The following is a 24216-nucleotide window of genomic DNA, read 5'->3' on the forward strand; positions in this document are numbered from 1 at the left end:
TTGGGATGGGTGAGGGGAAGTGAGGGGGTACGGCCTCCTCATCGTGAGCAGAGATGTAAAGGCAGGAGGAGACAGGGCACAGCCAGGGAGGGGAAGAAGCTGGCTCTGCTTAAGGGTTGAGGGGATGGGACATTAGGTGCCACCATCACATATCGGGCCACTTCTACAACCTGGCCCTCAAATAAACAACCATTCATTTGTCAAGCACAACTTAAGTTTAAATTCATCCAACCTATATCCAAAAAAAAAAGGCAGTTACCAAAAAAAAAAAAAAAAAAACCAAAAAAACCCAGGAGGCAACTTAGCACAAAGCCTCCTCCACCTGGAAAAGAGCTTCGCCGGCAGCCTGGCTCTATCCCCCAGCACATGCATTCCAAGACCTGTCCACCCTTCCACTGACCTCCAAGACTCAAATTGATGAGTGAGCTTTGTTAATGGCCCCACAGGCAGGAAAAAACACCTTTGCTGGTGAACTCTGGAGACCAAGAGACCCTCCTTTCACCTCTACTACAGGAAAGGAGGGGAACAGCCCCGTCATCCCACCACCAACTTCTCATTTTCACACCCATGAACCCACCAGCTGTTTTCCCCAACCTGTACTGACCTTTCAGCCTAATTCATTATTCAGCCTTATCTACTCATAGTTGAGGACAGAGAAAAAGACCCCATTTCACAGGGACACAAAAGCAGAGGTTCAAGAACTCTGTGAAACCACAGACTTCTGCAGCCCAGGCCCTGGCCGCTGCTCCAGACATCCTCGAGGGGCTGAGAGCATTCCAAGACACAGGACTCTTCCCAGGCGGAGCTCTGCAGGCCAGTGGGTATGGAACTTCCCAAGTCGCACAGGAAGGGCAGCTCCAAAAGCCATGAGAAAAGCAAGGGCTGGAAGTGGGCCGAGCACCACCCAGATGCTAGATTCTTGGGTGAAAAGGGAACTGAGAGAAGTCATCCAGGCCCGACCCTACCATACCCACTCCTGCGCCCTTACTCTCTCTCCAGTCTCTCCACACTCCTTTAGCAATGGGGCCCACACCTCCACCCCAAGCAGCTTGTTCCTGAGTGATATTCCCTGGGCCTGTCACTTTGGTACTGCCTGTGTCCTTAAAAGCCCCACAGTACAAGACTATGCCCTTTGCCCACAGTGAGCCTGTCACAGATTTGAAAGCAGTGATGCTGCTTCTTAAGGGTCCTTCCCCAACCTTAGGCCATATATGATGACTCCAATTCCCAAAGCAGCTACAAAGTCCTGTGGTCCCCCTTCCTCCCTCTCAGTCCCACTGCCTGAGTCAGACTTTGGACAGCTCTCTGCTAGTCCATGATGAGCATCTCTGGGCTGGTATCAACCCAGCCACCAACTTTGGCCAAATGACCCCTGAGAAAAACAACACAAAGGATGGAAACAGATCAGGCATGAGTTCAAATTCCAGCTCTATAAGTGACTCCACCCCTCCGAGCCTCCATTTCCCCATCTGAAATTAGGGTGGGGGTGGGGTTACCAGCAGCAGCAGCAGCTACTTTGCAGGGTATTGTGAGACTTCAATGGGGTGTCTGTAAAGAGCCTGGCATAGTGCCTGACACAAGGCACAGTAACAGGCAGCGACTCAACGAGCTGCTTACAACCCTCTGTCCTCTCTGTCAGTTACAAAATAAAACTCCGGAGCAGGACGCTGCAGGCTCCCCACAATCCAATCTTGTCCCCATTGCCCCTTCCCACAGTCTGCAGCCTCACAACATGTCCTCTTTCAGGAAGCCTCACTGACATTAACAACCAGATAACTTTCCCTACCACTGGCATTACAGAGCCTGTCTATCACTGATCACAATCACCTCCTGCCTGAAAGCCATCACTTGGATCCTCCAGCTTCCCCCATCAGATCAGGAGCCTCGCCAGTCAAAATCTAGCAGCACCTCACCCCATTCCATGTCCCCTGTCACCCTGGTCACACACATTTTCCATACATATTTAACAAACTATCTTAACGTTCCATTTCAAGTCAAGAATGTCCAAGTCCTCCAAACAGTCCAGATATTTCAAGCTATACTCAAAACCAAATTCCAATCCAGTAGAAGTCTGCCCAGTCTCCAGAGACTAGGAGGCCTGGCTTTGGTCCCAAAGCATGGACACGTGGTCCAATGCATGGACTAGCAGGTCCCAAGCCGAGACAGAGAGAGCTTTGGGCTGCTAAGACCACGGCCCATTTCTAAGTTTCTCGGATGCAGTTTCTCAGTTGGCTCCTAAGCCAACCCTGCCTATGATTTCTCATTCCTGACCACATCTTCAATCTATGATTGCAAAACCGTTGCCCTTGTGTCAAGAGGTTTACTACCCATCTTTTCTTGCTTGCTGACTCCCTCCCTTCTTCTGTTGACTTTCCCAGAGGCCTCTCCTCCTGTTCTGCCCACATTAACAAGAAGAGTCTGACACATGACAAGGGACAGCCCTAGCACTCAGGACCCCTTTCACTCTATCACTTAATTTGTTGCCTGAGCCCTCTCAATATCCAGCTAAGTAGTGGAATTTCCACTTCTATTCCTACAAGCAGGAAGTGAACTGTCAATCCAGGAGGGCTCCCTATTCCCAGGGCCCAAGAAAAAGCCTACAAAATGTGCAAATTTCACTTTCTCTTCTGCAGCAGCCCTTGGAGCTGTTAGAGTATAATGCACAAACTTTCCTCCCCCAAGAATTTCTTTCATCATCTACCCTACCCTATCTCCCTCAGTCCCAGGTTCTAATGGCAATTTGCTCACCATTTTTAAAATAATTAAAGCCCCCTATCAGAGACTGATTGGTAGTCATGAGATATCACCCCACCAAAAGATAGGGCCAGTCCTGAGTAGGAAAGCCAGTGGAGTCTGAGTCACCCCACACATTCACTCTATGGAAGACTTCCTGAGGACATACAGGGGGCCCAACACTAGGCTGGCTAGGAGAGGAACCTGTAAATACATATATTTTCCACTAAGATTCTGTAATCCTGACACTAGCTCATTGTCCCCCCACCCCCCATTACTAGCCTCAAGGACCTTCAGGGCTGGAGCACAGAGACTTGTTCCTTAGCAATGAAGACCCTACTATCACAAGGGCCATGTCACACAAGAATACACTTGGGATATAAATCCCTTGGCCTCAGGTCTCTCATCTGCCTTAAGGGCTCCATTTCTGGGCTCTATCTCTGCCCCCTGCTGATCTGAAAGTGACAGGGTCTGAACCAAGATGAAAGACTTTGCCGCCCCCTGGGTGCTGAGGAAAGATCTGTTGACAAAGCCCCAGCTGTCCCCAGTCAGAGCCAAGGAGACCAGCTCCTCCCTGCACCACCCACATGGGTAGATCACTCCTGCTACCAACCCAGCCAGCAACAGAACTTGGACCATTAGGGAGCTCCAGGCCAAGACTCCAACTGACCTCCCTCCTGTTCCAGCTGGCCACACTAACATGAGCCAGGGCACAAGATCTCACCCTAACAAGTGTCAGACAGAAGGGAGCATCACCCGGGGGGGGGGGTAAGGGTGATGGGGGAGGAGGGGCAGGAGTTCATATAATTTAAACTGAAAATGAAACTGACAGCACAGTCACAGCAAGACCTTGTAGAGACCTATAGTGAAACATAGGGCTGGGAGAAGGGGTCAAATCCCCCGCTGCATTTCCTACCTGTGTGACCTTTACCATTCTGTGCCTCTGTAAAATGTAGCTAATAGTAATGTGGGAGAAATAAGTTGGATGATGTATGTAAAACAATTAATCAGCCCAGAGCCTGGCACAGAGTAAACATGCAGTAAATACTTGTTGAATATAAGCATGCCAACATTTACTGAGGGACCAGAGTCATTGCACATCCTCACTTTCAAAGATACTTTATTTTTCCCATTTTATAGGTGAGGAAACTGCGGGTAGGCCAAAGTAAGGAATCTGCACAGGCCACACAGCTGAAGGCACAAACGCCCAGGTCTATCAGACCCACAGACCAAGGGGCAAAACTGCCCCAGGACATTCCGAAAGCTCTCCTGGAGGCATGGGGAGGACAGACAATGGGGCATGACAGGGTGGTGCTATTATGCTGGCACGATTTCTGGCACTAAAGAGCCAGGTGGCGATTCCTCCGATTCCTGGCAGGTCCCAGAGCCCAAGCGTCCTACGGACGTCCCTTCCTCGCTTCTGTCTGAGGCATTAAAGGCAGCGTTCAAAGGGGGGGACTCCCCGCTCCCAGAACCCGAGGGAGGAGGGAAGTTAAAGACCAGGCCGCTCAGAGCCCAGAGAAAACCGGTCTGGCCGCCTAACCCTTCCCTGAAGCCGGGACCCGGCCTCTAACCCCCTCCCCTTGCTAGACAAAAGTTTCCCCTGTTCGGGAGCAGGGGAGGGGGAGGGGGCATTCCTCGTGAGTGACATTATCCGTGACCTACAGCTGCCGCGCTGCCCTCGCCCGCACCCCGGCCTGCCCCCGGCCCCCCGAGCGGCCCCCCACCCCTTTGTCCTCCCACCCCCGCGCGCTGGGCCCGGCAGGGTCCACCCGCCCGCCCGGCGCCCGCGCGTACCAAACTTGCGCCGGCTGCAGCTTGGGCCCCGTGCGGCCTGCAAACCCGGTTCGGGCCCCGCCGGCTCGGCGACAGGGGACTGGCCGGACCCGGCCCTCCCGGCCTCTTACCTGCCACGGCTGGGGCACCGCTGGGGAAAGGGACGCTCCTGGCCAGGCGCCGGACGCCGGGTCCCCCGGGCAGTGCGTGAGCCGCTGGGCTCCGGCCCGGGCCGGGTTAACCCCTTCGAGGCCGCCTCTCGCCGCTCCCACCCCCGCTCCACGCCGCAGCCGCCGCCGCCGCCACCCGCCCGCCCCGCCTCCCGCTTGCCCTCCTCCCCACCCCTCCCTCCCGGTGCCCAGCCCCCAGTCCCGGCCCGGCACTGCGCTGGGGCAGCTCGCAGCCGCCTCGGATCCCGCGGCGGGGAGGGGACTCTCCCTGAAGCCTGGAAGTTGGGGCGCGCTGCCTCGCCCGCTCAGGCCCGAGGAGCACAAGGGGGCTCCCCCGCGCGCCCAGGGCTCCCCGGCCTGTCTCCCATTAAAGCGCTCCAGCCCCGCGCCTACCTTCCCGAATCGCTGCCGCTGCGAGCGGGGTTCGATCCGGCGGTGGGTGCGGGTCGGAGATCCGCTGCGGAGGCCAGGGCAGCCGGCGGGCGTGCGGCGAGCGCCCCGGGGCGGGGGCCGGGGCGGGACCGGGCACTGCTATCGGGGCTGGATTTCTCGGCTTCCACCCGGATTCTCCCTCGGCTCTCCCGGCCGATTCGGTGCTGCTCGGCGACCACGTGACGCGAGCTGCCTTTGACCCCTGTCTTGGAACGAGTAGGGGGCGGGGGCCAGAGGAGGGGTGTCAGACGCGGGACCCACGAGAGCCGGGCGGCTGCCGAAGGTCCCGGAGGCGATGACCTCGGAGAAACAAAGCCCAAGGGAAACCAACAAGTTATTTGGGGTCAGAGAGGGAACAGCGCTGGGGGTCGGGAAAGGCGGCAGAGAGAACCAGGGAGACAAAGGCCCGCGCCCGCCGCGCCTTGGAGGGCCTTAGGAACGCCCGGGCTGGTCCACGGGGTCCTCCTAGCTCTGCCACTGCAGGGCTTGTGACAACCCTCTAGGGCCTCCTCCAACAGCTCCCGACAACCAGGTCTCTCTGGAGTGACCCCTCCTGGGCAGGACCTTCCCACCCTGCACACTCACACTCTTGCCCTGACTGGCAAACCCCTTTTATTTCCTTTACCATGATTACTGGCTTCACTTACTGGTTTCATTGTTTACTAGATTGTCATCTCCCTCAACAAGTTGTTCTCAGCTGAATCTCATCTGGCATATAACTGGCAGATGAAGAACTTGATGACCTTGTACAAATTTCTCCTCTCAATGAGTTTATTTCCCACCCCCAGTGCTATTCCATCATCCCAAGGACCCTGCAAGTAAGGCAAGATGACAATGGTTGTCCCCATTAAATATATGAAAACACTGAGGCCCAGAGATAAGATTTTGGAGGAGTCTATGTAGCTGAGAATCCAAGCTGGTAATGACATCTAACTGCTCCCCAGCCCAGAGCTTTCAGCCATTAATAAGCCATCTTGTAAACTGAGGGGTGGATGGGGACAGGAATGTTGACTGTGAATCCCTTAAGGACCTTGCTAAAAATGCCCTTTGCCAGACTTTCCTCCCCAGGAGATTCTGATTCTGTGGGTCTTGGGTAAGCCTGGGGCAAATTTGGAAAACAGTGGATTGCAGGATCATAAGGTCCTTCTGAGGCTCAAGATTATCAACTATGGGAACAAAGCTCAAAAAATATAAGCACAATCAGAGCAAAACAGATGAGCATAGAAAAGGCAAGCTAGCCATGTGAAAATCAGATAGACCCGTCCTGCTTTCCCTTAAGTGTAGCCTCCTTGTTCTGGGAGGAGGGGGCTTTCTGTCAGCCTATTCATATCTCCCATGGGGAAAAGTGTTGAGGCCTGAACACTGAGAGATGCAGGGGAATGAATGAGACCAGGCTTCTGATTCTCACAGGGTACCTATGTAATACCTCTGGGTGGGATATTCTCACATAGGCCTTGGCCTAAGGATGATGGCTACAATCCAAAATGCACCTCTCCAGGCACCACCAGATTAGCGAGGGGAAACAGCATAGACCAGCAAATTCTTGATGATCTGGGTTCCTAAGGCAGGCAACCTGGAATACTTAAAAGATGGCCTGAGTCTTGGACAGGTTGAACAAGTTCCTAGAACCTTATTCACGTTAACCTCTGCTTTTAAAAGACCTTTCTATCTGCATGTGGCCCTGTGAGCATCTCCTCTGTTCTAGGAATTTCTGGCAAGGAAATGCAGAAAGTTGAAAGAGACAAGGGTCTACACTCTCAAGAAGTGTCCAGGCTTAAGATGGGGTTATGGCTCAGTGGTAGAGTGCTCGCCTAGTGCAGGTGAGTCACTGGATTCGATCCTCAGCACCACATAAAAATAAGTAAATAAAAATAAAGGCATGTGTCCACCTACAACTAAAAAAATATATTAAAAAAAAAAAAGTGTCCAGGCTTTCCGGGTACAGTGACACACACCTAATATGGAGGATTTCAAGTTTGAGGCCAACCTTAACAACTTAGCAAGCCTCTATCTCAAAAAATAAATTAAAGAGGGCTGGGGATATAGCTCAGTGGTAAAGCACCCTGGGTTACATTCTCATTGCCAAAAAGCGCCAGGCCAGGGGTTGGGGGTGGGGGGGATATCCAAGCTTGTTTGGAGATGACCTGCATGTCCCTCCTTTTGTGTCCAGAATCTGGCCAAATTGAGCCTGATGGGGAGGTACAGGACAAGTGCTATGATTCACAGGAAGAGGAGAGAAAATGAGAAGGTTTTTAAAGGGAGGCAGTATCTGAACAGGACCAGGAAGAATGGGTAGGACTGGGGTGGTGAGATGGACAGTCCTAGTAAAGAGAACAACCGGTCCAAAGGCCATGTGGAAGGGCTCAGGAAAAGCTGAGTGTTGCTTAGGAAGGGAATGGAGGAAGCAGGAAGGAAAGAATGAGCAAGAAAACTGAACAGGGGTCAGGAGAAGATGATGAGTGACCTTATGTGACTCCGTGGACTGAAACTTATCCTGAGGCCTGGCAGAGTGAGAGGGCTACAAGCAAGCAGAGCAGGTGACCAGAGTCACCTGCAGAGGCATGGAAGGGAAGGAAGGGTCAGAGGTGAAGCAGTCAGTTAGGTCAAGGAGCCATGCTCCAGGCACACTGAACAAGAGCCAATCTTTGACCAGCACCTCTGAAGGAGCTCATCCTCAGCATGTGGGAGCAGCCTGTGAGTTGGGGTCTAGTCTTCTAGAGTACTCTTGCTCTTCTGGAGTCTTCAAATGCACTTATTGTTCAATGAGCAGTACCAGAAGCCTTCAGCTTGCTATCACCTGGAGACAACGAGGCCCCAGGCCCCAACCAGGGAGTGGGCCACATAAATATAGATGAAACGAAGGACCTGCACTTCTAACCTCACTCCAAGTCTTGAGGAACACTGCCCTTGAGCTTCCCTGCTCCTTCCTTCCTTTGGGACCTTCTTCATGCCTAGCGGACCCCTATAAGGTCCCCTCCTCACACCCACATAACCCCACTGCTCACTTGACTGCCCCAACCCAACAAGTCAAAGGCTGAACTCAATCAGGTACAGTGGCACACTCCTGTAATCCCATAGGCTTGGGGGCTAAGATAGGAGGATTGCAAGTTCAAAACCAGCCTGGGGAAGGGGGGGGGGGGGCTGGGGTTGTGGCTCAGAAGTAGAGCGCTCGCCTACCATGCATGAGGCACTGGGTTCCATCCTCAGCACCACATAAAAATAAAATAAGATATTGTGCCCACCTATAACTAAAAACAAAAACATCCTCACCAAAAAGTGAGGCCCTAAGCAACTCAGTGAGACCTTGGGGATGAAAATAGGGCTGGGGATGTGGTTCAATGGTCAAGTGTCCCTAAGTTCAATCCCCAGTACCAAAAAAACAAAAAACAAAAAAAAAAAACAAAGGCTGAACTTACTGTCTTCTGCCCATTTCTGTTTCTCCCCATCTGTGTGCCCAATCCCCATGTTAAGTAAGAGACCTGACACCCTCCTTTGCCCCAACACCCCACCTAAGAGCCCATTCTACTGGTTCTGACTCCAGTGTGTTTGTTTTTTTTTCTCTCACCCAATCCCATTTCTCCTTCACCACCACCCTCCAGGACTAAGCCCTCATCAGCTCTGCAGCCTCTTCACTGCTACCCTCTCCCTACCTCCCCCCCACCCCCACCCCGCCGCCTGTGCGCCCCCCTCCCCTCCCCTCCCCTTCTCTTCTCCTCCTCCTCCTCCTCTTCTTCTTCTTCTTTTCTCTCTCTCTCTTTCTTTCTCTCTCTCTCTCTCTCTCTCTCTCTCTCTCTCTCTCTCTCTCTCTCTCTCTCTCTCGGCATTTATTGCAACCTCAACATGCCCATTTTTTACTGAAAATCACCAATGGCTTCTCATTGTAACCAAGATAAGTGCTCTGCCTTGGTGTCCAGTTTCATCAATTCTTTGTCCTAAGTGAACATTTATAAATCCCCACCTTCCCCATTATCTGAACTATCCTCTTCAAGGATGTGGACTTGAGCCAGACTTCCTGGGTTTGAATCCTGGCTCCGCCACATAAAAAACTGTGACCTTGTTCAGTTCCTCAGTCTTTCTGTGCTGTTTCCTCATCTCTCCAGTGTGGGTAATAATAGTTTGTACTTCCCTGGGCTGTTGTGAGAATTAAACAGGTTAAATAAGTAAAGCCCTTAGTATAGTATCTGTCACAATATAAGCACTATGTAAAAGTTAGTTAAGTGAGACAGTGTGATCCTGTAGGTCTCAGGTCAACCTTGATTTCCTCCCAGGCTCTCTCTAAGCCCCTAGCACTGACAAAGCCTACTGGAATACACTTCGCCTCTCCCTCAGCGCTGCCTTTGTACTTGCTTGTCAGCTGCCCATCTCTTCTTCCAGAGTGCAAACTCTATGTGGAAGAACTGAGTTTGTCACAGACACTACTGAGCACATGGCAGGCAGGCAACCAGAATACATTTGTGGTATAAACAATATGAAAGTGAGTAGGTTCATCACAAAATAGAGGACACTGCCTACCTACAAAATGCCCATCAGCTGGGCGCAGTGGCGCATGCCTGTAATCGCAGCGGCTCGGGAGGCTGAGATAAAAGGAACTCGAGTTCAAAACCAGCCTCAGCAATGACGAGGTGGTAAGCAACACAGTGAGACCCTGTCTCTAAATAAAATACAAAAATAGTCTGGGAATGTGGCTCAGTGGCCAAGTGCCCCTGAGTTCAAAAAAACAAATAAATAAATAAATTTATATATATATATATCCATCAGCCATCAGGGCTGGGGATGTGGCTCAGTGGCAGAGCACTTGCCTAGCATGTGTAAGGACCTGGGTTCTACTCCCAGCATGGTTTAAAAAAAAAAAAAAAATGCTCATCAATGGTACTTCATTCACTCATTGACATTACTAGAGTCTTCACACCATTCTGGAGATGGGGGAGGGGGGACACAGGGTTGAACAAGACAGCTGCGGTCCTGTGGGGAATGTACTGCAGAGACAGACATGTCGATACATAGGAAGATACAATACAATATAACAATATTATTTTAATGGTTTATAACATTTCCCTGCCTGGGAGGCTAGGGTAGTCTTTGGAACAATAAAAATAAAGTGGAAAAGAAAAACCAAAACATTATTATCTTCTTTGCCAGCATCACCAGTTACCAGCAAGTCTGTCTCTTCTTTTTCTTTTTTAGTACTGAGGATTGAACCAGGGACACATTACTGAGCTACATTCCTGATCCTTTTTTTAAAGAATAGGGTCTCACTGAGGGTCTTGCTAAATTGCTGAGGCTGGCCTCTAACTTACTATCCTCCTGCCTCAGCCCCCAAAGTTGCTGGAATTATAGGCATGCACCACTGCACCCAGCCCAGCAGGGCTGTCTTTAAAGCAGGGAGAATAGATCCTGTCCCAAGTTCATTCAGACCATCCCTTCCTTCTCTGTTTGCAGACCTCCTATTCAGTCTTCAAAGCCTCACTTAAGCAGTACCTGCCCAGGAGACCTTGCTTGCAGAGGTCTGTATGGGCAGTCGCAACTCTGGTGATTTTCTGGGAATACAGTGGAACTTGTTAAGGATAATCCAGATTTCATGTCATTTGCTTCTTTGGGAAAAAAAAAAAAAAGGTGATTCTCAATGAATATATAACTACATGTGATTTCATGTTTGGACTTCAGTGGAGGCAGAAAATAGTCTCTGTCATACCATGTGACCTGATTTGTGGTTTGGAGAACATGGTCACCATAATTACAGCATTGACCACATGGTGTAACAGTTTCCTCTCTCTCTCTCTCTCCACACACACACACACACACACACAGTGAGCTCTTTAGGGACAAGGACTTTTTGCTTACAGATACAGCTTGATATACATTTTTTTTTTTTTTGGTGCTGGGGATCAAACCCAGGGCTTTATGCATGCAAGGCAAGTACTCTACCAACTGAGTTATATCTACCAGCCCCCATTAAACAATAAAGGGAAGCAATCTGTAAAATGGGCAAGTTATCCGTGCTTCAGATGGACAACAGATGTAAAACATTCTGGTAAGCAAAGTGTGTCTGAGATAGGGGATGGGGGCAATTAACAGCAAATTAAATACTCAGGCATGTCACCCATTCTCTTTTGTTATTACTTCTGGCCACCCAGAATGCATGAAGCTCAGAGATATGAAGTAACTTCCCCATGGTCACACAGACAGGTATGGCAAAAGAGGCTTCAAGTCTAGGGCCATTCAACTAAAAACTAAGTCTTTTTCACTACTTTCCTTATGCCGAAGTGCCCAGCGTTCATAAATCCCTCAATCATCTAAGACCACTGGATTTCGTGTCTCCTTTCCTCTCTCCTGAGGCATCCCCTCAGCCCTTCAATGTTACACATCACTTTCAGCAACAATGCTACTATTTGAAGAGTGTGCCAGCTGGTTCCCAAAGCAGTCCCATCTTGGGGGCCAGGTCCCCTGTATCAGGCAGAGCCTAAGCATGCATGTCAGGTCTTCCCCAGACCAGTTCTCACTCCCAGGAGCTGCCACCAGGGAAAAAATGGTCCTCAGATTCACATGAGGCACTTTTTCTGGTTTTTACATAGCGTTTTCCCATTCTGTGCACCAGTTTCTGGGGACCCCACAGCAGTCCTGAAAGGTAGACATGGTGGAGATTTTTCACCCCTATTTTTCAGAATTAAAAAAATGAAGGTTTGGCTAACCTACAGGAGATCCCTTCAGTATGCAAGAGAGCCAACCTGGGGCTAAACACAGATCTTCAGAGTTCTTACAAGTCCCTGGAAGGTTTAACTTGACCAAGATAACTGGGAAAGAGAATGAGAAAGATCTTCAAACTCCTCACACAGAAAAAATAATGGTTATTGCAAACTAATGGAAATCAGTTAATTTCCCATATTTCTTTTTTTTTTTTTTTTTTTTTTTTTTTTTAATTTTTTATTGTGGGTTGTTCAAAACATTACAAATTTCTTAACATATCATATTCCACACTTTGATTCTAGTGGGTTATGAACTCCCACCTTCACCCCATACACAGATTGCAGATTCACATCAGTTACACATCCATTGATTTACAAATTGCCATACTAGTGTCTGTTGTGCTCCGCTGCCTTTCCCATCATCCACCCTCCCCCCTCCCCACCTCTCCCCTCCCCTCCCCTCCTCTCTCTCTACCCCCTCCACTGTATAACCCTGAGGGTCTCCTTCCATTACCGTGCAATTTACCTTCTCTCTCCCTTTCCCTCCCACCTCTCATCCCTGTTAAATGTTAATCTTCTTCTCCTGTTCTTCGTCCCTACTCTGTTCTTAGTTACTTTCCTTATATCAAAGAAGACATTTGGCATTTGTTTTTTAGGGATTGGCTAGCTTCACTTAGCATAATCTGCTCTAATGCCATCCATTTCCCTGTAAATTCTATGATTTTGTCATTTTTTAATGCAGAGTAATACTCCATTGTGTATAAATGCCACATTTTTTTTATCCATTCGTCTATTGAAGGGCATCTAGGTTGGTTCCATAGTCTTGCTATTGTGAACTGTGCTGCTATGAACATCAATGTAGCAGTGTCCCTGTAGCATGCTCTTTTTAGGTCTTTAGGGAATAGACCAAGAAGGGGAATAGCTGGGTCAAATGGTGGCTCCATTCCCAGCTTTCCAAGAAATCTCCATACTGCTTTCCAAATTGGCTGCACCAATCTGCAGTCCCACCAGCAATGTACAAGTGTACCCTTTTCCCCACATCCTCGCCAGCACTTGTTGTTGTTTGACTTCCTAATGGCTGCCAATCTTACTGGAGTGAGATGGTATCTTAGGGTGGTTTTGATTTGCATTTCTCTGACAGCTAGAGATGTTGAGCATTTTTTCATGTACTTGTTGATTGACTGTATGTCCTCCTCTGTGAAGTGTCTGTTCAGGTCCTTGGCCCATTTGTTGATTGGGTTGTTTGTTCTCTTATTGTCTAATTTTTTGAGTTCTTTGTATACTCTGGATATTAGGGCTCTATCTGAAGTGTGAGGAGTAAAGATTTGTTCCCAGGATGTAGGCTCCCTATTTACCTCTCTTATTGTTTCTTTTGCTGAGAAAAAACTTCTTAGTTTGAGTAAGTCCCATTTGTTGATTCTAGTTATTAACTTTTGTGCTATGGGTGTCCTATTGAGGAATTTGGAGCCCGACCCCACCGACTGTAGATCGTAGCCAACTTTTTCTTCTATCAGACGGCGCGTCTCTGATTTGATATCAAGTTCCTTGATCCATTTTGAATTCACTTTTGTGCATGGCGAGAGAAAGGGATTCAGTTTCATTTTGTTGCATATGGATTTCCAGTTTTCCCAGCACCATTTGTTGAAGATGCTATCCTTCCTCCATTGCATGCTTTTAGCCCCTTTATCAAATATAAGATAGTTGTAGTTTTGTGGATTGGTTTCTGTGTCCTCTATTCTGTACCATTGGTCCACACGCCTGTTTTGGTACCAGTACCATGCTGTTTTTGTTACTATTGCTCTGTAGTATAGTTTGAAGTCTGGTATCGCTATACCGCCTGATTCACACTTCTTGCTTAGCATTGTTTTTGCTATTCTGGGTCTTTTATTTTTCCATATGAATTTCATGATTGCTTTCTCTATTTCTACAAGAAATGCCATTGGGATTTTGATTGGCATTGCATTAAACCTATAGAGAACTTTTGGTAATATCGCCATTTTGATGATGTTAGTTCTGCCTATCCATGAACAGGGTATATTTTTCCATCTTCTAAGATCTTCTTCTATTTCTCTCTTTAGGGTTCTGTAGTTTTCATTGTATAAGTCTTTCACCTCTTTTGTTAGGTTGATTCCCAAGTATTTTATTTTTTTTGAAGATATTTTGAATGGAGTGGTTGTCCTCATTTCCATTTCAGAGGATTTGTCGCTGATATACAGGAATGCCTTTGATTTATGCGTGTTGATTTTAAATCCTGCCACTTTGCTGAATTCATTTATTAGCTCTAATAGTTTCTTTGTAGAGCCTTTTGGGTCTGCTAGATATAGAATCATATCATCTGCAAATAGTGATAATTTAATTTCTTCTTTTCCTATTTTTATGCCTTTAATTTCTTTCGTCTGTCTAATTGCTCTGGCCAGTGTTTCGAGAACTATGTTGAAGAGAAGTGGAGAGAGAGGGCATCCCTGTCTTGTTCCAGATTTTAGAGGGAATGCCTTCAGTTTTTCTCCATTCAGAATAATGCTAGCCTGAGGCTTAGCATAGATTGCTTTTACAATATTGAGGTATGTTCCTGTTATCCCTAGTTTTTCTAGAGTTTTGAACATAAAGGGATGCTGTACTTTGTCAAATGCTTTTTCCGCATCTATCGAGATGATCATATGGTTCTTATTTTTAAGTCTATTGATGTGGTGAATAATATTTATTGATTTCCGTATATTGAACCAGCCTTGCATCCCAGGGATGAATCCTACTTGATCATGGTGTACAATTTTTTTTATATGTTTTTGTATCCGATTCGCCAGAATTTTATTGAGGATTTTTGCATCTAGGTTCATTAGAGATATTGGTCTGTAGTTTTCTTTCTTTGAAGTGTCTTTGTCTGGTTTAGGTATCAGGGTGATGTTGGCCTCATAGAATGAATTTGGAAGTTCTCCCTCCTTTTCTATTTCCTGAAGTAGCTTGAAAAGTATTGGTATTAGTTCTTCTTTAAAGGTTTTGTAAAATTCTGCTGTATACCCATCGGGACCTGGGCTTTTCTTAGTTGGTAGTCTTTTGATGGTTTCTTCTATCTCCTCAATTGATATTGGTCTGTTTAGGTTTTCTATATCCTCCTGACTCAATCTGGGCAGATCATATGACTTAAGAAATTTATCTATGCCTTCACTATCTTCTAATTTATTGGAGTATAAGGATTCAAAATAGTTTTTGATTATCTTCTGTATTTCTGAAGTGTCTGTTGTGATATTGCCTTTTTCATCCCGTATGCTAGTAATTTGAGTTCTCTCTCTTCTTCTCTTCACTAGCATCGCTAAGGGTCTGTCGATTTTGTTTATTTTTTCAAAGAACCAACTTTTAGTTTTGTCAATTTTTTCAATTGTTTCTTTTGTTTCGATTTCATTAATTTCAGCTCTGATTTTAATTATTTCTTGCCTTCTACTTCTTTTGCTGTTGTTTTGCTCTTCTTTTTCAAGGATTTTGAGATGAAGTATGAGATCATTTATTTGTTGGTTTTTTCTTTTTTTAAGGAATGAACTCCAAGCAATGAATTTTCCTCTTAGAACTGCTTTCAATGTGTCCCATAGATTCCGATATGTTGTGTCTGTGTTTTCATTTATCTCTAAGAATTTTTTAATTTCCTCCTTGATGTCTTCTATAACCCATTGATCATTCAGTAACCTATTGTTCATTCTCCAAGTGATGTATGCTTTTTCCTTCCTTCTTTTATCGTTGATTTTCAGTTTCATTCCATTATGATCAGATAAGATGCATGGTAATATCTCTACTCCTTTATATTGTCTAAGAGTTGCCCTGTGACATAATATATGATCTATTTTTGAGAAGGATCCATGTGCTGCTGAGAAAAAAGTGTAACTGCTTGATGTTGGGTGGTATACTCTATATATGTCAATTAGGTCTAGGTTATTAATAGTGTTATTGAGTTCTATAGTTTCCTTATTCAACTTTTGTTTGGAAGATCTGTCCAGTGGCGAGAGAGGTGTGTTGAAGTCTCCCATGATTATGGTGTGGTGGTCTATTAGACTCTTGAACTTGAGAAGAGTTTGTTTGACGAACATAGCTGCACCATTGTTTGGGGCATAAATATTTATGATTGTTATGTCTTGTTGGTGTATGGTTCCCTTAAGCAGTATGTAGTGTCCCTCTTTATCTCTTTTGATTAACTTTGGCTTGAAATCTATTTTATTTGATATGAGTATGGACACGCCTGCTTGTTTCCGAAGTCCATATGAGTGATATGATTTTTCCCAACCTTTCACCTTCAGCCTATGTATGTCTTTTCCTATCAAATGCGTCTCCTGTAGGCAGCATATTGTTGGGTCTTGTTTTGTGATCCATTCTACTAGCCTGTGTCTCTTAATTGGTGAGTTTAAGCCATTAACATTTAGGGTTATTATTGAGATATGGGTTGTTCTTCCAGCCATATTTGTTTATTTCTGTTACTAAACATTGTTTGTTTTCCTCTTTGATTGTTTCCCCCCCCCCTTTACTGTCCTACCTCCCACTGTTGGTTTTCATTGTTATTTTCCATTTCCTCTTCCTGTAATACTTTGGCTAGGATGTTTTGAAGAGATGGTTTTCTAGCTGCGAATTCTTTAAACTTTTGTTTATCGTGGAAGGTTTTAATTTCATTCTCCATCCTGAAGCTTAATTTCGCTGGATACACAATTCTTGGTTGGAACCCATTATCTTTCAGTGTTTGAAATATGTTATTCCAGGATCTTCTAGCTTTCAGAGTCTGTGTTGAAAGATCAGCTGTTATCCTGATTGGCTTGCCCCTAAATGTAATCTGCTTCCTTTCTCTTGTAGCTTTTAAAATTCTCTCCTTATTCTGTATGTTGGGCATCTTCATTATAATGTGTCTAGGTGTGGATCTCTTATGATTTTGCACATTCGGCGTCCTGTAGGCTTCTAGGATTTGGGATTCTGTCTCATTCTTCAAGTCTGGGAAGTTTTCTTGTATTATTTCATGGAATAGACTGCTCATTCCTTTGGTTTGGAGCTCTGTACCTTCCTGTATCCCAATGACTCTTAAGTTTGGTCTCTTAATGTTATCCCATATTTCTTGGATGTTCTGCTCATGGTTTCTTAACAGTCTTGCTGAGCTGTCTATGTTCTTTTCCAGTTGAAATACTTTGTCTTCATTGTCTGATGTTCTATCTTCTAAGTGTTCTACTCTGTTGGTAGTATTCTCCATTGAGTTTTTAAGTTGGTTTATTGCTTCCTGCATTTCTAGGATTTCTGATTGCTTGTTTTTTATAACCTCTATCTCCCTGTATAGTTGATCCTTTGCTTCCTGGATTTGTTTGCGTAATTCGTTGTCGAAGTGATCTTTCATTGTCTGATTTTGCTGTTTAATGTCTTCCTTGATACTCCAGATCATCTGAAGCATGTATATCCTGAATTCTTTATCTGACATTCCATCTGCTGCAGCTGTTACCTCTTCTAAAGTTGCGTTGACCTGCATTGCTTGTGGTCCTTTCTTTCCTTGTCTTTTCATACTGCTTGCGTATCTTTCCTGCAGGTGCGGGCGGCGGCTCTGCTCTCTCCTTATTCCAATTGGGGTGTCGTGGCTACCACGCCGGCAGGTCACTGGGCCTGTTCTGGGAGCTGGTGGCGGCTCTGTTCTGCCCCTACTCCAATTGGGGTGACGTGTCTGTCGTACCAGCAGGCCACTGGGCCTGTCCTGCTGGTCGGTCGCAGATCTGCCCACCTTTCGGGCACGAGTGGAGGCTCTGCTTTGCCCCTACTCCAATTGGGGTGTCGTGACTACCCCGCCTGCAGGATGCTGGGTCTGTTCCTGGCAAGGGAGGCGACTCTGCTCTGTCACTACTCCAATTAGGGTGGTGTTTGTACCCCGCCGGCAGGCTCCTGGGCCTGATCCGCCGGTCTGTTGTAGGTCTGCCTACCTTGAAGGCGCGGGCGGCGGATCTGCCCTGCCCCTCCTACCACGCCTGCGGACCCCTGGGCCTGATCTGCAGGTTGATCACTGGTCTGCTCACCCTGCGGGCACGGGTGGCGGTTCCGCTCCACCCCCACCCCAATTGGGGTCACGTGACCACCACACCGGCAGGGCCTGATCCGGGCGTGGGATAAGGATCTGCTCTGCCCCTACTCGAGTTGGGGTGACGTGTGTACCACACTGGCAGGCCACTGGGCCTGACCCGCCAGGCTGTCACAGGTCTGTTTACCTTGCAAGCGCGAAGGGCGGCTCTGCCCTGCCCCTCCTACCACGCCCATGTACTACTGGGTCGTGGGTCTGCCCACCTGGCGGGTGTGGGTGGCGGCTCCGCTCCGCCCCCTCTCCAATTGGGGTCACGCGGTTACCACGCTGGCGAGCCGCTGGGCCTGCTCCGGGGGCTGGCGGCGGCCCGGCTCCTTCCCTCCGGCTCGAGGACAAATTGAGGAGACTCGGGTGACTGAGCCTCACCCCCCTTACCAGAAGACCAACTGCTTATGTCACCGCTGGTATTGATGAAGATCTCTCCTCCACCGCTTTCTGCTGACATCAGATCTCTGCTATGTTGGTATCCTATGCGAATGGCAGCATTTCGTTCCCCTTGCCAGGCAACCCAAGCAACGGGTGAGTCCTGACCTGCCCTCAGCAGGACCCGGACCGAGACACAGTTTCCGCGGGCTCCTAGCCCCGGTCCAGGGAAGTTCCGGGAGCCGGAACTCGGCCGCTCCGTGCTCGGTGTAAGCTCCTATAAGTGTAGGCTCCAAGAAGCAGCCCCCGCGGGCTCAGTTCCAGGAGCCGGAATTCGGCCGCTTAGTGCTTGGTGTATGCTCTGATAGTAGCAGGGTCCAAGAAGCAGCCTCCGCGGGCTCCGCAGCCCTGAGCCAGGGCGGTTCCGGGACGGTTCCGGGAGCCGGAACTCGGCCGCTCTGTGCTCGGTGTAAGCTCCTATAAGTGTAAGCTCCAAGAAGCAGTCCCCGCGGGCTCAGTTCCGGGAGCTGGAATTCGGCTTCTTGGTGTTTCGTGTTTGCTCTGATATTAGCAGGGTCCAAGAAGCAGCCTCCGCAGGCTCCGCAGCCCGGAGCCAGGGCGGTTCCGGGACGGTTCCGGGAGCCGGGACTTGGCCGCCCCGCGCTCCGTGTTCACTCCGATAAGATCAGATTTTAAGAAGCCCCCAGGCGCTGAACCCTAGCAATCTGTCTGCAAGCCGCAGGCGAATTGCAGCCTGAAATTACCTGTTCTATGGCTGAATGAGCTGCGGTCAGTCAAAAACAGGTGTGGTGACGTCAGTTTACCAACATGGTGGCTGCCGGCCTCCTCTGTGGTCTGACCGGTGTGGAGAACCGAGATGGAACGCTTCCTTCCCCGTCTCGAACCCAGAATTCAGCCCTGAGTGCGGTGCTTGCGCGTCTGGCAGAAACTGCAGCGCTGTAACCCTGCGTCTCTATCCCAGCGCGCCTTGCAGACTCTAGCCGCGGGGCGATTTGCTGAATAAGCAGTTTTACCCTCCGTGCGACAAACCTCTAGCGTTTGAGTCCCCGTAGCCGATCCTCATGCGATGGAAATCCTTCCTCCAGGTTCCGGCGCACCCCACTATTGCTGGAAATTCCTAACAAGATATCCTTTAGCCGTCCTGACTTGTCATACTCCCACACAGTGAAGCAGCACACGGGGGTAATGCACTCCCCTCGCCGCCATCTTCCCTCCTCCCTCCCATATTTCTTGAGTTCATTCTGATGCACCAACTAGCAGACAAGGGAAAAATACTCCCATGCACTGGTGGTTTCTAGGTGACTGTTTTCAGCAAGAGGCTTCAAGTTCCCTAAGAGCAGGGCCAGATGGCTGAATCCAGACCTCCAGAACTCAAGGTCAAGAAAGCTGCCACCAGGGCAGTTCCTTCATCAATATGAAAAAAATCATCAATAAGATGTCTTATATTCTTTCTTCCATACTAAGTGTTCAAAATCTACTGTGTAAAAAAAAAAAAGAAATATTTAAATCACCATAAACTTAAAAAATCTACTAAGTATTCAAAATGTACATTAGCACACCTCAATTCAAACTAGTCCCATTCTAAGTGCTCCAAAACCATACATGGCTAGTAGCCACAGTGTTGGAGAGCATGATCTAACAACCTAAAATCCTATGACTCACTTTTCTAACATTCCAGGATATTAGGCCTCTGGATTCTAGAATTCTGCAGCATACTACGGTTTTTTTAATGCTACAACTGGGATTCCACCACCAGATTAAAATGTCTTATGAGCCCTAAGTCTGCTGTGGAGAAGGCTTTTCCCCACATGTCTTTTGTATGGAAAGAAATCTGTATCCATGCAGAGCCCATGGGGAAGGTGGGGACTAAGAGCCCTCCCCTTGGCTGCCCCCACCACCTGGCCAGCCTGTGGGAGACGGGGTAGGCATGACTCTCCATGTGGAGCTGCCTCCCCCACCATCCCTCCAGCTCATCTCTCCATCTATGTGCACTAGCCTGGAAGTGAGACTCCCACCTTTGAGTCCTCCTGGGGAGGGGGTGTGGCCCTGCATCCCTCTAGTTTCTAGCCACTCTGGTGGGGGTGCTACAACAGATGGACATGGGAAATTGAAACCTCAGATAGAATCCCCCAAGGCTGGAGCCTAGAGGCCTGGGAGGGCAAAAGTGAGAGGCCCTCAGTCAGGGGTTAGAGAGTCAAAAGGCCTCTCTGAGTATCACATCTGCCTTCATAGTGCAGAGGGGGAAACTGAGAGCCAAGAGCAGAAGGGCTTTCTCAAGTTAGGACCAAGGTGAGCGTCACACTCTGCCAAAAGGAACTTCTGGTTAGCCAGAAGTCTCCTTTTCCTGCTTCCCAGTTCTTTTTCCCATCTCCATCTGCGGGGAAAAAACAAGGAGCAAAATGTCAAGGAGGCCACAGGAAGGGTTTGCATCCGGGTGGCTGCCTTCTTGGCTTTGGGATGTATCTTAGTGCATTTGGGTTGCCATAACAAAATATCATAGAATGGATGGCTAAAGCACAGAAATTTGTTTTTCACAATTCTAGAGGACAGAAGTCCAATCAAGGATCCAGCAGATTCTGTATCTGATGAAGACCATTGTTTCCTAGAAGGTGCTTTACTGCTGTGTCCTCCTGGTAGAAGGGGCAAATGAGTTCCCTTGGCCTACTTTTTTTTCTTTTTTCTTTTTTTTTTTTTGGTACCAGGGATTGAACCACTGAGCCATATCCCCAGACCTTTTGATTTTTTATTTTGAGACAGGGTCTCACTAAATTGCTCAGGACCTCACTAAGTTGCTGAAGCTGGTTTTGAACTTGTGATCTTCCTGCCTCGGCCTCCTGAACTGCTGAGATTACAGGACTGTGCCATGGTGCCAGGCTCCCTTGGCTGGTGACACACAAATATTTGGATCATAGCAGAATACTCATGCCAGGCCCAGAAATGTCCTGATTACAGAGCCTTGCCCCAGGCTCCCCTTGAGCACATAACTCCCTGCCTTAATTTCACACAAAGGGCCAGCACTGGAGCTTTGGGGGCAAAGCTATGACTTGACTCAGTCTATAGAGCCAGGAGGTTAGGCTTCTGGGAGTCACTGGCTCAGCACCCATCAATGAAACCTTTACCACTCTCTGCCCTGAGACATCCAGGTGCCCTGTAGCTGTGACAAACATCAGGAGTCACTCATAGCCACATTTTCCATGGGCTGCTTCCAGGCTGGGTTTCCCCTCTGAGGAAAGCCCCAAGGTTGTTCCTCATGGTCAGAACCAAAGAGGAAATGACAAAGATCCTGCTGCAGAAGGCAATGAAAACAGTGCAACTTGGGTCTCTAGGGATCTGGTTCTGCCAAAGCAGAGTTGGGGGAGGAAGACGGGGGTCCAGCAGGAATGTGGACCTGGAATCTAGATTTGGAAAAGTGCAAACACTGGAGTGAAGTGAGCCTGGATTCTAGTACCCAGACATGCTCCTTGGGAGGCATGTGATCTTGGGTCTGGGCTCCACCTGGGCTCCTTCCTGTTAACTGCACATGCCCATTCACAACCAGGGAAGTAAGGATCTGAGTGCATGTGGCCAAGCCCATAGGTGCTAGTTCTCACTCACATGGCCTCTGGGAAACCGTCTGGTTTCATCTGCTACTCTTTGCTGCTATATGCCCCATAAATATTTATTGAATAAAAAATGAATGAATGAATGAATGAATGAATGCTGCCAGCCAAAAAGGCAAAAAAATATAGGGGAAGGCACTGAACTAGGTCAATCAGGAGATCTGATAGATTTGTTTTGAAAACAATATGACAATATTGAACCCTCTTAAAGCATCCACTATGTTGAAGGACATGCTAATAACTTGAGAGCACTCAGTTCTCCCAGCAGCGCTATGTCAAGGCATGATTATTATCCCTATATTCCAGGTGAGGAAATTGAGATGCAGAGAGGCTAAGTAGTCCCAGGGTCTCATTAGAGCTGAGCCTACACTTGGAACTAAAAGGCTGACCCCAGAGCTCATGTTCTCCACTCTGAATGGCGCTGAGGATCCTTTTAGCCTCCTCTTTCAGGTTTCTCAAGAAAGGACTACTGTGGGGGATGAGGCTCCCCTCCTTGAGATGGTGATCCTCGGGTTTCCAAGAGTTTTGGAGGCTCCTGCAAATCAGCCACTGGAGAGCGCATGTGGGAGATGAAGTGGGCCCTTTTTCAGAGACTAATTCTCTGCAGCTTTCCAGCTGCTTCCTGCCCCAAAGTAAGGCAGGAAACAAGGCCACCAGGAATTTTGGCTCCAGCATCTTTGCCCTCCCTCAGCCCATCCTCCCACTCCCTGCCCTGATTTCTGGATCTTACTCTTTCTTACCCGACCATGGACCTTGAACTTGAGGTTCACTCCCAAACACACTTTCCAAAATGAGAGCAACAAGTTAAGGCTGGGAATCCAGAGACTGGGTTCTCTATATAGCCAAGGAATGGAGGATGCTTTTCTTTCTGAGAGGGCAGATTTGGAGGAAACCTACCCTAGATGGGAAAGATAGGGATTGGGAGTGTGCAAGCAACTCACACGTGCACAACTAACAAAGACTCTCCAAAGTGACCATGTTGGATCCTCCTGACCATCCAGGTTAGAGATGGGTTAGACTGCCAAAATTCGAATCTAACAGAAGTGAAAACCAAGATCCACAAGCATCATAATGCTTGTGACTATGCAGACATTTAAGAGCAGAAGCCAATGTCTCCCCAAGCTTCAGAGACTATAGAATAATTATAATAATTACTACTGCTGCAAATAGTTACTGTTGCAAATAGCTCTAACTCAGCCAAGAGTTTTCCTTTCATTAATTGATTTAATCCTCTCAACAATTGTTGTGAGTCCCATTTCACAGATGAGGAAACTGAGGCTCAAAGAAACAAGTCACATGCACAAAGTCCACTTAGTCACATCTACTAGTCAGAGTGTCAAAGTCAAATATGAACTCACATCTGTCTGGCTCCAAAGTCTCAGGCCTCATAGGGAAGATAGGGCAAGCCCCAACCTGGGGCAGAGGAGTCACTGTTTCCCAAAGCAGGACTCAGGACAAGTGTGGCCCCACCCAACAGCTCAAAGTTCCTGGGAAGCTTGCAAGCAGCATGCTGTAGACAATGTACCAGGCACTGCAGGGTGTGGGGCCACATCTGTGAGTGAACACTCTCCACATAGCAGCAGCCCATGATCTAGGCAAATGTAACCCTCTGATGACCTCACAGACAAGCTCCCCACGTGGGTAGTCACTCGCCACTAACTCATTTACTCACCAACACCAGCCAAACGGCCCTCGTATTTCTACACACAGAAACCCACTTATTTTGCCAACCTCCCCAACCAGGACCAGCCAGCTATATAATTTGCAAGGTGCAGTGCAAAATGAAAACGCAGAAGCCCTTGTTCAAAAATTAAGAATTTCAGGACAGTGACAAAAGAGCATGGGGACCGTGCAACTGTACAGCTTGCAAGCCATGCCACCAGCTCCATCCCCACCCTGTCTCCTCCTCCCCACCTGCTACTTCATCCTCTTTTACAGACATGCTAAGCTCTTTCCCACCTGGGGTTTGTTTGCAAGGGCTGTTCTTCTTGTCAAGAACTCTTTTCCCAATCTCCCTCAAAACTGGGTCCTTCTCATCATTTAGGAATCTGCCCGAATATTACCTGCCTGGTCCCCCAGTCAAAAGTAGCCACCCACATAGCTTTCATCAGAAATGTATTTACACCCTTCATAATGTGGACCACACCCTGTGACCTTTCATGTCTGTCAGGTTACTATGTATTGTCCATCTTCCCTGCTAGAACGTCGACTTATGGGGACAGGACCCATGTCACTGAGTCCCAGTGCCCAACCCAGGGCTTGGTGCACAGAATGGGTTCAATAATTTCGTAAAACAGTGAATAAGTGAATGAATGAATGAGTGGTCACACACCAGAACACACACCCTCCTGCCACTACAT

At 48.0% G+C, this 24216-nt stretch overlaps 1 protein-coding gene across 3 annotated transcripts in view; it reads right to left on the reverse strand.

The window, feature by feature from the left end:
- Ndst1 (N-deacetylase and N-sulfotransferase 1) overlaps positions 1-24216 on the reverse strand; it is a 91332-nt gene that overhangs the window by 55163 nt on the left and 11953 nt on the right. The window contains exon 1 of one of the 3 annotated variants that reach the window (XM_046460296.2): positions 5073-5429. The exons of 1 other annotated variant lie outside the window; for it this stretch is intronic. The gene's annotated coding sequence lies outside the window, so the exon portion shown is untranslated. Of the gene's footprint in view, positions 1-4640; positions 4794-5072; positions 5430-24216 lie in introns of those variants that run through there. One more of the 3 variants, XM_046460298.2, reaches the window with a different exon arrangement.

Source organism: Marmota monax, unplaced genomic scaffold, assembly GCF_021218885.2.
Source record: "Marmota monax isolate L192 unplaced genomic scaffold, Marmota_monax_Labrador192_F-V1.1 WCK01_AAM20220418_F8-fsc00006, whole genome shotgun sequence".
In the NCBI taxonomy this organism is placed as follows: Eukaryota; Metazoa; Chordata; class Mammalia; order Rodentia; family Sciuridae; genus Marmota; species Marmota monax.